The following is a 15164-nucleotide window of genomic DNA, read 5'->3' on the forward strand; positions in this document are numbered from 1 at the left end:
AACACTGAGCTGTTGCTCTCAGAGGATAGAAAGGGTTAGGTTCTTATGAGCCTCTGGTCACAAACTTTTTATCAACTGATCAATATATAGTCTTGTTCTATGTGTGTTTCTCTAAGGAACATTTTTAAAATAAATACTATTCATCACAGACAACAGCACTATACCTCGTGTTTGAATCAAGTTTATCTAACAAACCTGTTTTCTCCATTAGGCACATTGCTTTCTTACGCTGGGGCCATTTTAAGCAGCAGGGTCACCAACAAAACCTTTTGAAATGTGAAAAACCTGGTCTGAATATACCATAAAGAGGGCTCTTGTTTACATTATGAGAGCTGAGATAAAAAGGTAAAATGTCACCTCCACACTGGCTAGGAATGTGCTCATTGGATGACTCAAAATTTTTGGTGCTTGTTGCGTGCACAAGTCCATAAATAACCACAACAATACCCGAAATATTGATTTGGATAATGCATGTAAATTTTAGCAAGGAGGTTTATTTGCAAATATAGAATCTTTGAATAATGAGAATGAACTGTATAACTTAATTGCATTTATGTATTCACTTATTCATCCAACCACTCAATGAATATTTATCAAGAGCCTCCCATGTGTCAGGAATTGCCGAAGTTCTGGGACTCGGGAGTTAAGAAAGAAACATCATCCTTTGTGTTCATGAAGTGGACAATTTTTATACCATTTTAGTGTTTTATTTCAGATGTAGGAAGTACATGCTGTGTACAGAACAGTGGCTTTGCGTTAGACAGACCTTCACAACTCACCTCTTTCAGGATCTTCATGAACTTGGTTGATTCTCTTAGTGTCTGGGAATCTCACTTCCCTTTTCTGTAAAATGGGGGGATAATATTACCTTCCTCATCAAGCTGTCTTAATGGTTTTTTTTTTTTTCATTTGAGTATAGTTGACACATTATGCTACGTTAGTTTCAGGTATACAGCGTAGTGATTGCACAAGTTTATACATTATGTTGTGCTCACCACAAGGGTATCCACCATCTGTTCCCATACAACACCATTACAGTATCATTGACTATGTTCCTTATGTGGTGCCCTTTATTCCTATGTGTCTGTTGGCCATCTGTCTTCTTTGGAAAAATGTCTATTCAATTCCTCTGCCCATTTTTTAAAATCAGTTTGGGGGCTTTTTTGGATTTGAGTTGTATACGTTCTTTATATGTTTTGGATATTAACCCTTTATCAGATATATCACTTACAGATATATTCTACCATTCAGTAGATTGCCTTTTTGTTTTGTTGATGGCTTCTTTCACCGTGCAAAAGCTTTTTATTTTGATGTAACCCCAATAGTTTACTTTTGCTTTTGTTTCCCTTGCCTGAAGAGACATCTAGAAAAATGTTACTATTGCTCATGTTAGAGAAATTATTGCCTGTGATTTCTTCTAGGATTTTTATGGGTTCAGGTCTCACATTTAGGTCTTTAATCCATTTTGAGTTTGTTTTTGTGTAATTTGTTAAAAGGTGCTGCAGTTTCATTATTTATATATAACTGTCCAGTTTTCCCAGCACTATTTATTGAAGAGACTGTCTTTTCCCCCATTATATTCTTGACTCCTTTGTCATAGATTAATTGATCGTATAAGTGTCGGTTTATTTCTGGGCTCTCTGTTCTGTTGATCTATGTGTCTGTTTTTTTGTGGGTGCCATATTGTTTCGAATACTATAGCTTTGTAGTATATCTTGAAATCTGGGATTGTGATACCTGCAGCTTTGCTTTCTTTCTGAAGATTGCTTTGGCTATCTGGGGTCTTTTGTCATTCCATACAAAGTTTAGTATCATTTGTTCTAGTTTTATGAAAAATGCTGTTGGTATTGTATTAGGGATTGCATTGAATCTGTAGGTTGCTTTAGGTAGTATGGACATTTTAACAATATTATTTATGAAGTGGACAATTTAACACAGATTAGAGGTAGGATGACTTAAAATCCTTTTCTGTTTCCTTGACAAAGTGCATTTTGGACCCACATGTAAATAATTTTGTACTTGGAAGTTTGTTGATTCAAGAATGTAAAAATATTTTCTTCACAGTTTTGAGGTGAATTATCACTCTTAGCTAAGCTTACCCCTATGAGCAGAGCTATTCAGTATTCTTCATTATTAGATGGTTTTACCTTAGATCAGTGTTATCCAAATATAACCCTGTACCCAAGTGTGTCTTTTCACCAGAGATGTTAATCAGTGTTAAATGGGTGGTGGGGGTGTGGCATTGGGAGACAGAATCTTTGCCTGAATTACTTTTGGAAACCGTGAGTTTAACATCTGCCTTTAATGCATGGTTTTTCAAGAGTCTTTAACATGCCAAAGCACATCATAAATTTCCTACAGTGATAGAGAATGCAGTTCCTAAAATTTATTTGACCACAATAACTTCGTGGGGAGTCAGGTGTGCAAAACGAACTTCTGAAGACTTAGACACCCAAAGATTTTCTTGGAGCACTCTTTGGGTTTGGCAGGTCTGTGACTGTCATCCTGTTCCTGTCCAGACACCTCTCAGGTATCCTGTTCTGGAACACACTAGCTCCAGGGTCTCCACGCTCACTGACTCCTGTGTTCCAAGCTACTCTTTTGATGTTGAACTTTTTGTTTGCATCACATTTACATCAGAAGGTCCTTGATTTCTAGGGGAAGCCTCTGATAGGTGCTATAGCTTCTTTCCATACTCTTTGACTTCTGATTATCCCTAATGAGAGAGCAGCCACTTCCTAGCACATATTCACCTGATGTGAGCCTTGATGTCAAAGTATCAATACTCACAACTTTAGCTGTGTCTCATTGTTGGAAAACTGCAGCTTAATTGCTGTGTATGTGTGAAGTTGTCTATTTTTGTTATTTAAGGTTGTCATGCGGCAGTGTGATTTTATACTATAAACTGTAAGACTTCTTTTCTTATTTATTTGGCCATGTGCCTGTTCTGTAAGAGTAAAAAAAAGACTCCTCTCGTGATAACATGTGCCCTAGGCGTTGTGTGAAAATGTATTTGGGGAAGGCCACATGGTTTGGTGCAAAGAACATTTGGAATTTCAAATCTGAAGGCCCAACATCTCTATTTATTGTAATAGTGTATGGCTCTATACAAATTATTAATACTTTGTGCACCTTGATTTCATCTTGTGTATCTGAGCAAAATCACCAACAAGATTCTTATAAAGCATATAGGAATGTTTCTGGAGCAGTGTCTGAAATGGCATAGACACTCACAAATGTTAGCTCAATCTGAATATTAATGTTTCAGTTCAATCTCATTTTCTATAAGGTCTGATATGGATATAAACACAGTCATTGGACATTATGTACAATTAAAATGTTTCATTAATGGATAACACCAAGGAAACCGATGTTTGGAATCTGAAGAATCCTTGAAATTCACTCTTTATCAATTTTTTCTCTCTTTTCCCATTTGTCCATCCTTCCTTCCTTCCTCTAAATGGGGCACTTTCTGGTGGTTCTTTTAATTTTAGAAGCTGCTTAATCCTATAAAAAGTGGTCCCAGAGTTTGAGAGGAAATGACTCTTCAGTTGATGTGATGAAACAGGTCAAACTGGAAAACATGGAAGGCCCGTGGTATGTGTGACAGTCCAAATGCTGTTTTTATGCGTTGGATGATTTGAGAGCTATTTGTTTTCAGATGTACTTAGTATGTGTGTTTTTTTTAATTGGTTTATTCGTTTTTTATGTAGGCTCCATGCCCCATGTACAGCCCAATGTGGGACTTGAACTCAAGACCCTGAGATCAAGACCTGAGCTAAGATCAAGGGTCAGATGCTTAACTGACTGAGCCACCCAGGATCCCCCCTACCCCCTTTTTTTAATAATAATTTTGGATCTTTAGTTCTGCCACATTCATGCTGGGCACACACCTGCATTACAGAAGCTTGAGTGAGACTGCCCATAACTCAGGTCCTGGGACACAAGGCTTGATAAAACCAGCAGGTAATATGGTGCTCCATGTGGCGCATGTGTTTCTACCTCGTGCTATTTTATTCTGTTGCAGGAAAAACGCAGTTGTAAGGCATGAAATGTTGTAAATAGAAGGAAATCCTAGGAACTCCACTGGGTAAGCTGTAGTTTGTGAGCCAAGGAATAATGAGGAAGAGGAATAAAAGGAACAATGGCTTGTGGCTCTTTAGAAGTAACACGCTAGAACTAAAAGGGAGAAGCACAATTTGTGTCTTCCTCTCCTACACCTGCAGGTGCTGATGTGTCTCTCAGATGCCAGGCTTGTATTTCTACTGCTCTATATTCTCAACATTGAACATGGAACCTTGCATATCATAGGTGGTATTTATAGAAAATGTCTCAGTTTCCTAGAGGTATATAACAAAGTACTATCATCGGGGTGGCTTGAAATTTATTGTCTTAACAGTTCTGGAAGCTGAAAGTCCAAAATCAGCATGTTGGTAGGGCCATATTATCTCTGAAGGCTCTGTGGAAGATTCCTTGTCTCTTCTAGCTTCTGGTGGTTGCTGGCAAATCTTGGCATTCTTTGGCCTGTAAATGCATCACCCCAGACTCTGTCTTTGTCTTCTCTTGGCCATCTTTTCTGTGTCTCTGTTTCAGTGTCCAAACTTCCCTCTTCCTATAAGGACTCCAATCATATTGGAGTTGGGGCCCACTCTCATCCAGTCTGATCTCATCTTAACCGGATCCAAACTGCGAAGACCCTATTTCCAAATAAGGTCATACTCATAGGTTCTGTCTGAGTGGACATGAATTTTTAGGGGACACTCTCCAACCCAGTACAGATGGTGATTCTCATTTGTTTGACTGTTTTGGCAGTATGCCAAGAGCTGTGCCAAACACACACGGGTTGATAAGCTTCTGTACTTTAGGATATAAAGTTTAAAATACCCTACTTCTCTTTTAGTACCATGGACTTTAATGCATAAACAATGCTTAATGATGTGCAGCAATGTGATGTGGCACCATTATCCGTAGCTGCTGTTTGATAACCTGTTAGAAGCAACCTTCAGCAGGATTCTGTCCAATCAACTTTGATGTACAAAATACAAGTTTGTGGGGCACCTCGGTGGCTCAGTAGGTGAAGCACCTGACTCTTGATTTCAGCTCAGGTCATGATCTCATCAGGGTCGTGAGATCGAGCCCCGCATCAGACTCTGTGTTGGGCATGGAGCCTGCTTGAGATTAAAAATATATGTATATATACAAGTTTGAAAGTGACAAGAAAATGTTAAGTAGTTTTTACACTAGCCAGAATCTCGATTGGCAGTAAAGTTGGGGCAAAATAAAGGATTATTTGAATCATCTGTGCCCATTTCATCCTCAAGGAGTGGCACTCAGGGCAGACCCTGATTCTTCACTGAGTGGACAGACCCTGTGACCACAAGGAAATGAGACTGTTGTGTGACCTTGTCAAAATTTTCTGTCATTACGATGTGGCCTCAGTGTAATTTTATAGTTGTTTTCTTTAGATGATAAGTAGTTGAGGGGAAGAAATGGAAGCAACCTCATGTACCAGGGAAAACACACGGATTCATTCACTCATTCATTCATTCATTCACTCATTCAGGTATTTATTTTACTTTGGTTGTAACAGGACTCAAGATCCAGTGCTGAGATGTATTGACCTTGAATAAATTACTTAACCTCTTTTTGCTTTGATTTTTTTTAAATATAGGGATTAACAATATCCTTTTCTCAGAACACTGTACCAATTAAATGATGTAATAACAAATGTAATCATAGTAGATGCAGAGAGGGTGTTCCATTTTCTTTCTATCTCTTGGTTACTTGTCATTTGTTGCAATCCAATTTAAGATACAAAGGAAAACAAACAAAACAATACTAAGAAAACAGAATGAGCAAATGCAGATATGCAGTAGTGAATGACAGTTTCCTTTTCTGGTATCACAATCTATAGAACATGTGTGATAATATATAACATGCATAATATTGCCTAATATTGCCTAGCTTGCGAAATCTCAAATACCCAGCCTCAGCAGGACACCAACCAGGCCCATGGTTATTAGCATTTATGTTCTGTTGGCCAGTTGTTTTCTTTTCTTCTTTTTTTTTTTTTTTAAAGATTTTTATTTATTTGACACAGAGAGAGACAGCCAGCGAGAGAGGGAACACAAGCAGGGGGAGCAGGAGAGGAAGAAGCAGGCTACCAGTGAAGGAGCCTGATGCGGGGCTTGATCCCAGAACGCTGGGATCACGCCCTGAGCCGAAGGCAGACGCTTAATGACTGCGCCACCCAGGCGCCCCATGGCCAGTTGTTTTCTTCTTGACTTTTCAGAATTAATGAAGCATTTACCAGTCAATGACTCTCCCACACCTGAGCCTTCTTTGCTCTCACAGTGCCTGATCTGTGAGAGCTGATTTAGCTGAGAGCACCAAGAAGTCTCTGTCAGGCAGGTAAAAAAAGCTCCTGGCACCATCCCTGGGTTTCATCACTACTGCAGTGGATTGCAAACGCTGGAGAGCACGAGTCACTGAGAGAGATGATTTGGAGACTCTGGGGTACCAGCTCCAAAGATTCGGGTTCTTAGGAATGGGGTAGGATTCATGAATAGACATTTAAAAAGCACCCCTGAGATTGCTAATTTAGATAATACACAGACTTATTGTTGAAAACCTCTAGAATTGAAGCGAAGATACTATGTAGTCAGAGCAGTGAGAGACCCGAAGATTGGAACACATCCCCCAAAGTAAGGAACAGCATCAATCATTGAGCTCGTTTTGTTTCTTCAGTCAATTCATATGGAAGGATGGTTTGTAAATCTAGGGTTAGGAAAACTCTTGGGGGGGGGGGCGCCTGGGTGGCACAGCGGTTAAGCGTCTGCCTTCGGCTCAGGGCATGATCCTGGCGTTGTGGGATCGAGCCCCACATCAGGCTCCTCTTCTATGAGCCTGCTTCTTCCTCTCCCACTCCCCCTGCTTGTGTTCCCTCTCTCGCTGGCTGTCTCTATCTCTGTCGAATAAATAAATAAAATCTTTAAAAAAAAAAAAAAAGAAAACTCTTGGGGTTTCTCAAATCTCTATTAACATCAAAGAGGATGTTACAGAAAAGTAGAAAATGCTTACAAATGATATGATGATGTTTGCACTCCATTTGTCCTAAATAACTGAGGTCATGGTAATTTACAGAAAGGAGGAATTGGCAAAAATTACTGAAAAACCTGATCCATAATAAAATCTAGCAGTGTTGCTGTCATACCTTCAGGAGAAAAGAGAACTCCTACTTGAGATTACAGACCTGGGGTCTTAGTTTGGAGTCTCACTAGCCTAGCAAAATACCCCCTTCTAGTTTTCATGGTTCCCTGGAAATGTACTCTGAAAACATCTTTTTTTCCTCATGAATGAAGTCCTCAAGAATGAAGTCTTTTGAGTAGATTTTACCTAGTAATAAGAGGAACCCTGTGACCAAGTCTGGTTTTAGAACCAGGAGTCTTTATTTTCTCCTATACTCCATTTCGCAAATTGAAATATGTTATGAATTACTAAATTAGTTTTTGGCCTTGTAAACCTATCTGTGAAATGAAGCTTGGTCAGCCTGAGAGCTCCTTGAGAGCAAATTCTAATTGTATTCATTTTTGTAGCAGCAGTTGCTTCTTAGAGATTTGCGTGGGGTAAGTGGTCAATAAGCCTGAATGGAAGGGATTGGAATGGAGTGGAGGGGTGTGGAATGGACTGGAATATAAAAGAATAGAATGGAATGGGAGGGAAAGGTTGAAATGGATGGAATGTGGAATGGAATGAAATGGAATAGAGTCAGTGGACGGGCGTAGTTAGGGTTGGATGTGTCAGAGTTTTGACTTGATCAATCCTGGATGAATCAATGGCATCATGTTTCAGGGCCATACAAGTGAAGAGCTGACTCTGAGCAATGGGTACTTCATCAAACTTCTGCCCTCATTTGCAACCCTGCCTGCAGGTGCACCACCATTCCTGGCGGCCCAGGGCCATCTCTGAGGTTTCAGATGGGATGTTGCTCCGCGTCCCCACGGTCCTCCGGCTCTGTGCTCTGTCAGGGAAGAGGCTTTGGGATGATGCACTTGCTGGCTGTCACTTAGCCGTCACTTTCATGGACCAGAAACTTTAGGAAGCACTCTGACCAGCCTCCAGTTACAGTTGTCACCACTCTAGACCCGTCCCACATTATTCCTTAAAAAGTCACCGTAATGTCATTGTCAGGAGTGTGGGCTTCACACCAGATAGCGTGGTTTTCAGTGTAGACTCTACCACTATAGCTGTAAATTCAGGCAAGTTATTAAAGTTCCCTTAACCTCTCTTTCCTCAGCTGCGAAATGGAGATAAGAGTACCTACATCAAAATGTTGTTGACATTAAATGAAAATAACATTGACGTAAAAAGCCCTTAGCATAAGCCCTTTCATGGTCAATGCTATATTAATGTTAGTAATTATTTAAAGGACAAGATGTTACTAAGAGGACTTTCTAATGCACACTGGTGTTTCTAAAGACAACATGGAACTCTCTGTATGTGTTTGCACTACAAGACACAGCGATCTGTTTGTCTTCACAGAAATCGTTAGAGCTAACATTCTTGATTATTGTAAACACAGGTCTATGCATAGTGCTTTATGTGTACTTAGGCATTAAATTGTCACAGATTCTATGCAATGGGTCCTATTCCCATTTTACGGAGAGAAAACTCAGTGCAGAGATGGTAAATAACTTACCCGGAGTCACGTATTTAGCGTGTAGTAAAGTCGTAATTCATAAACTCAGCAGCCTAGACTCAAAGATCATACTCAACTGCTATTCTATACCCCTGTCATCATCGTTTGAGGGGCTTTGGCTTTTCAGCTACCATGAAGTTTGCTACAGGAGTCATCCATGCTATGTCTGCTCGATCTGCTTCCAGGACTTTCCAAAGCTCCATGGCTACTCAAGGGCATTTGCTTTATTATGAGTTTTTTTTTTTTCCTTGTAATTTCCTAATGCTTTGTAGAATTTGTTCCAACTTTCATTCCTTTTGCATCATTTTTGTCTTCCCAGCTTCAGCTGAGTGGTAAATGGGTTTTATAGGATTCCCTGAGGAATAATGCAGTACCTAGCTCATCCACGCCTGTAATAAATGAGGCACATTTCAGAATGTTTTTCTGCTTTCTCCTTATTATCCAACCGTACTAAACCCCAAATCAATTTTAGTCAATTTAAAATCAACATGATTTTCTGGTCTCCAGAAAGTCATAATTGATTATGATATCTTCTCATTGGTTATTAAATTTGTGCTTGGATAGAACAGATGAAAATGATCTAAAATGAAGTAGGACTATTAAGCCAGTTAGTGGGCTAGACAAGCTACTGGTCCTGGGCCACTTTTTGATGTCATCCTCTGTTTACCTTTTTTTTTTATTCTTTAAAAATTAGTCGATCAAATAAGTGATTTGTTTTCAAATTAGTAATACTTTAATAAAAGAGGAAGACTTAGAAAAGCAAACAGGGCAGGAAAGAGTAATGTAAGCATTCGGCAGCCACCTGATATAATAAGACAAGCATAACTAAGCATGACTTTGGAGTCAGATACACTTGAGTTTGGATCCAGGATCTCTTTTTTTGCTGATTTGAGACTTTTTTTTTTTAAAGATTTTATTTATTTATTTGACAGAGTAAGAGAGAGCACACACAAGCGGGGGAGGGGGGCAGCAGGCAGAGGGAGAGGGAGAAGCAGGCTTCTCTCTGAGCAAGGAGCCCATGCAGGGCTCGATCCCAGGACCCAGGGATCATGACCTGGGCTGAAGGCAGTTGCTTAACTGACTGAGCCAGCCAGGCGCCCTTGCTTTGAGACTTTGTACAAGTTACTGTTTGCTAGGTCCGGTTCATCAGAAAAGGGGAAGACAGGAGAGGAAGATCAGTGTGTATTGGTGTGCTTGGTGATATTCCTGGTTTTACTAGGGGACATCCGACCCACCAGGAAACTCTTCAGTGTCAGACAAACAGGGATGGTTGGTCACCTTGCAGAACTGTTACGTGGATTTAGTGAGATGACAGTGTGAAATGCCTATAAACTGGGCTTTGAGCAATTCTAAGTATTATATTAATTACTTTGGCATGGAAACCTTATGTTTCGAGTTAAGTTTTGCCAAATCAAAGCCTGAGCTGGGGATTCTGGTGCAGTCATTTATTGTGAGTATGCTGAGGTGAAGCCATGCGGGAGGGAGGGAAGCCGAGTAGGTCAGGACTGGGCAAAGGGGACAGCTCAGCTGAAGTTCAGCCTCAGCCTGGTGCTGTGGAAAATTCTGGCTTGTGAATGGTGCCACAGAGTTGTCCTACTTTGTGACAAGAGGTACCCCACATCATTCAGCCACTGGCTGTAGGCTTTGCCGGTAGGGTATTTTTAACCAAGGGAAATTCTTAGGAAGGGAGCACGGCTATGCACTGTTAAGACCAACGCTATGCTCTAGAGAATGGGTGTGCCAGCCTGTGAAGGAGCTCTGGGAAGGGGCCACCAGTAGCTGCTACAACTGCTGAGGAGTTTTCTCAAAGAACATTCTAGCAGTTAGTTTAAGTGAAGGAACCCACATTCGTAACATGCCACTACTTCCGTGCTTTCCATTTTGATATTTAGCTATCTTACCACCTCCCTGATTTACAGACACTTTCAGCATTTATGATTGGTCATCTAAAAAGGGATTTTCAACTCCTTTGGAAGAAGATACTACACAGTTATAAACAATGTTGTTGTTTCAGGCATGTGTAGAAGAGGATACCTTTTTTTTTTCTTTAGTTCATTAGCTTCCAATGAGAAATCTAACAAATGTGAGATACAAATTACAAAATAAATGAAAGATGATTTAAAAATCTAGGATAATATGATATAGCAGATTCCTGTAAATTAAAACAAACGCCAAGGTTAAATAGAATGTATCTTCTCCAGAGATCCATATAATTTGGAAAATGTTTCAATTAGTCAGCAGGCTTAACATTGCTGATTGCCCATCAGCAACTGGGGAAAAAGACAAAACAAAACAAAACAAAAAACCTTAAAGGCAAAGGCAAAGTGGTAAATTTGTTCATCAGCAAGTTGATACACATAGATTGATTTTAACCTCCTCAGATTTAGAGATTTTCCAAAAAGAAAATGATATCAAGTATTGATAAATTTTTCTTAGGAAAGTATATGCTGACTTGTGAGAATAGAGTTTTGGTCGTATATCTGATATCCAGTTTATATTTCTAATATTTCCCCCCACCCTACATATTTTCCGCTTCAATTTTTTTTTAAGATTTATTTATTAATTTGAGAGAGGGAGAGAGTGCATGGGAGCAGTGGTTGGGGCAGAGGGAGAGGAGAGAGAGAATCCCAGGCCAACTCCTTGCTGAGCGCAGAGCCCAATACGGGGCTCCATCTCAGGACCCTGAGATCATGACCTGAGCTGAAATCAAGAGTTGGACTCTCAACTGACTGAACCACCCAGGCACCCCTAAAATAACATATTTTAAGTAATGTATTTCTTTACAGATTTATTTTATTTGAGAGACAGAGTGCTCTCAAATAGGGGTGAGGGAAAGGGAGAGAATTTTCAAGCAGACTCCCTGCTGAGCTTGGAGGCTGATGCGGGGTTCATTCTCAGGACCCTGAGATTATGACCCAAGAGTTGGACGCTTAATTGACTGAGCCACCCAGGTACCCATCAATAATGTATTTTTGATATAACATTTAGAAACAGGAGACAGACAAAAAATCCCATCCCACACAATAACTGTCTTTTTTATTTTTTGCTGCATTTGCCATCATTATTTTTTTCAAAGGCAGGAGTCCCACTGCCTCCTAACCTTTGGGTAATGACAAGCTAAAGAAACTGCAGTTTTCAAAACCACTTTCCAGTTTCCTCTCTCTTCCCTCGAATTCTAGCTAAGGCAAAACAAGCAGGTCAGTCAACATTCACTTGGAAGCCTAGGGTAAGAGAGTGGATTAAGGCTCCAGACTCTGTCAGAACAATTTGACTATCCCTCTTCTGCTCATGGTCACGGTCCTTATGCTGGCTCAGAGCAGTGTGCCTTGACATGAGCCCTCAAATCATAGTTTGCAGGGATTTCAGTCCCGACCTGTAACCTCTGGACCCGAATGTACAACTACTTCGCAGCCTCTGGGAAACTGTCTCTGGAGTTTTTGCCTCCATCCAGACCAAATAACCCACTTTCTTCCCTATGAGTGTAACTCTTGCCTTTGCTTACCTCTGGTGACCGGTAGTGTTGCCTTCAATTTGCTGAACACGGGCACAGCTCCTGATGGTATGTAAGCACTAAGAAATAGATTTAGTGGCTGTCCTGTGAAAAATTATCAATACATATTTATTGAATGAATAAATGAATGAATCTACTCATTTTATTGTGATCTTTTAATTGCCTTAGAGGCTTTTGATAACCCTTTACTCAATGATCTAGAATCATGAGTCCTGTGACTCTTTTAAGACATTTACAAAGAGTTGAGAGAGCTCATGTTCCATGTACTCCCTCCCCCATGCATTAATTTATTATCATACCAATAATTATTTAACCAAATTGTCACAAAATGGTTGCTAATACTTCAAATATTATTGGGATAAGTTATGCTATATTTATACAGACTGAAGCTATCTAACCCTATCGATATATCATAATATATAAAGCTAAGACAAGTATTTAAAGAATAGAAATTTTAAAAATCGTTACTAACCAAAACTGAATTGTAAAGAAAATATTTTAAAGAATAATGCCATCACGTTGGTGACATTTATTTACTCTTACTTTCAGGTTTGTGTAAGACTCAGAGTGGCACATAGGACTGCATGACCTCAGTGCCCAAGGTACATTATATATTTGCCAGCAGATTTTTGTCCGACCAAAATTACACTGAGAAAAATGCTGGCTCCAGAATATTCTTTGAGATCTATCAGTGCCTCATCTAAATGGAGGCTTAGAGAGGTCAAGGAACTTGTCCTTTGTCACCTAAGATTCTGTTTGAAAGATGAAGGTAGTAATGACATCTCATATTGGAGTTGCAAGGATCAAATGAGCTCAAGTGTAGGCACAGCATCACATGGGGCCAGATACTTCATCAGTGATCAGTGTGTATTGGCTATTAATTATTACGTGGTGGATTGATACCTAGAAGAGAAGACTTCTGAATTTTCTGACAGTTGTGAATTGCAGCGATTAGACCGAATAAAAGCTCAGTCGTCTCTGTTCACAGAGCACAACCAAAGTGCAAGTTTCCGGGACATGTCAAGAGGCATTTAATGTGTAGTAAGACCAGATAGCCTCAGATTCACAAAGCTGTAGCCCTCTTGTCTTGTATCTCCTAACACCTAGGATCATACATCAGAGACAGTAATGTGAATGCTAATGCCTCTCTTGATGGTCATTCCCATCTCTTTCCACTTAGCACCCTGCAAACCAGTCTCAGGATTTATTACTGACCAGGTGACATTAAAAAGTGTAATGAGCCTGGAAGGACACCTGAGAATATTTCATTATAATAAACCTTCTTTGAGAGAAAATAGGAGATGAAAAAACCAGAAAGATTGATTCCTGTAAAATCACAGAGCGCATTCCATTAGTCCTGGCTTTCAGTCACCCCTCTCTTCTCAAAACAGAGTTCCCTCAGCTCTGCTGGAGGCTTTTCCGGTTCCTGAACTGAATTGAGGAAACGTGCTTCAACCCCTTTCTTAAACTTACAAAAATTCTTCTTGCTTTTCATCCTGTCTCTGAGTCAGCTGTGAATGCTGGGGTTCTAGGAAGTTGTAATGTCTTTTGCACCCTTTTCCCCTCACTCTGTTTGCACAGTTTTTGAAGATCATTTCTCTTCCCATTCCGGGACAGATTGTGACCTGAACCCGACTCATTTGTCTACAGTATGTTCAGCAGACAGAAACTGTGGGGCTCTAACCCTGTCTTCATTCTGTCCCAGGCTTCAGTTTTCATCCTCACAATCCCAAGAGAGCTCCTGTATCCTGCTTTCCAGGATCTAGCAGGAGGCAGGAACAGAAGCAATATGGTGGAAGTGGCAAAGCCTAGGAAAGGACAGAACACATGTTTACAGAAATCCAACAGAGGCTCCTACTTCTCATTGGCCAGAGCATGTCAGGTGGCCACTTGCAAGGGCAGCTGGAACAAACACGTAGTGTAGCTGGGCACCTTTGCCATATCCCCAAAATCGAGCTCTTATTTCCATGGAGGGAAGCAAAACATGGATTTTGAGTAGTCAGCAAGGACTGTGTAATCATTAAACAAACAAACACACTAAACCAAATTATTGTATTTGAGCTACAGATGAATTTCAAAAGTAAGACTTGAATTAAAGCAATGCAAGGGGAGAAAAAAGAGGGAGAGAGAGAAAAGAAAGGAAAAAATAGAGTAGGCATGCAGAGCTGACTAGTCTAAAGAACCATCGATCCGGGATCAGTGAAAGCAACGATCTTGAATAGCTAGGGACAGCAGAGAGTACCATCCAATTAAATACTCCCATTCATTATTTACAAAATTAATCCTTAGTACTTGATGATAATGTATTAAAATTAAGTGCTGATTAGGCCTGACCCCATAGCAGTTTCTTCAGAAAGTTTAAAAAAAAAAGATTGTTTTCAGGCAATCTTTTGACCCCCTTGATGGGAGAATACCTAGGATGATACCTCTAGGGAACAGAAACATAAATAGAAGCAGACGATGGCTGGGCCCTGTGGTACAGGGGTTAACAGATGCAATGTAGCCTCACTAAGGTAGACTAATTAGAGAGAAATGCAGATTGACTTTGAGAAGTCTGATTGTGTAATGCCTCAAGTGAGTGTCCTGCTTTTATATTTGATCATTATACAAGTATGGTTTGTACATCTTATGTCGTAGAAATTTCAAAAGCATTCTGAATGATTTCTGTTTTATCTGTTACAATTTTCCTCTAAAACTGATATGATATAGAAGTAATTCAATAATTTTGAGCACCTACTGTGTGCCCATTGCTATGGTAGGCTCTTTACGTCCATCACGTACTTCACGTTCATAGTTATCCTGGGAGATAGGTTTTATCTAGGTCTTACTGGTTGAAAAACAGAACATTATAGGGTAACCCTATAATGGAAATATTGGGGCCAGGATTTGAAATCTTATGCTGCACCACCTTCAACGAGTATGTAATATGTAATGTATGTCAAGGGCTCCATGGCT

Source organism: Ursus americanus, chromosome 8 (assembly GCF_024610735.1).
Source record: "Ursus americanus isolate L20-20 chromosome 8, mUrsAme1.1.p, whole genome shotgun sequence".
In the NCBI taxonomy this organism is placed as follows: domain Eukaryota; kingdom Metazoa; phylum Chordata; class Mammalia; order Carnivora; family Ursidae; genus Ursus; species Ursus americanus.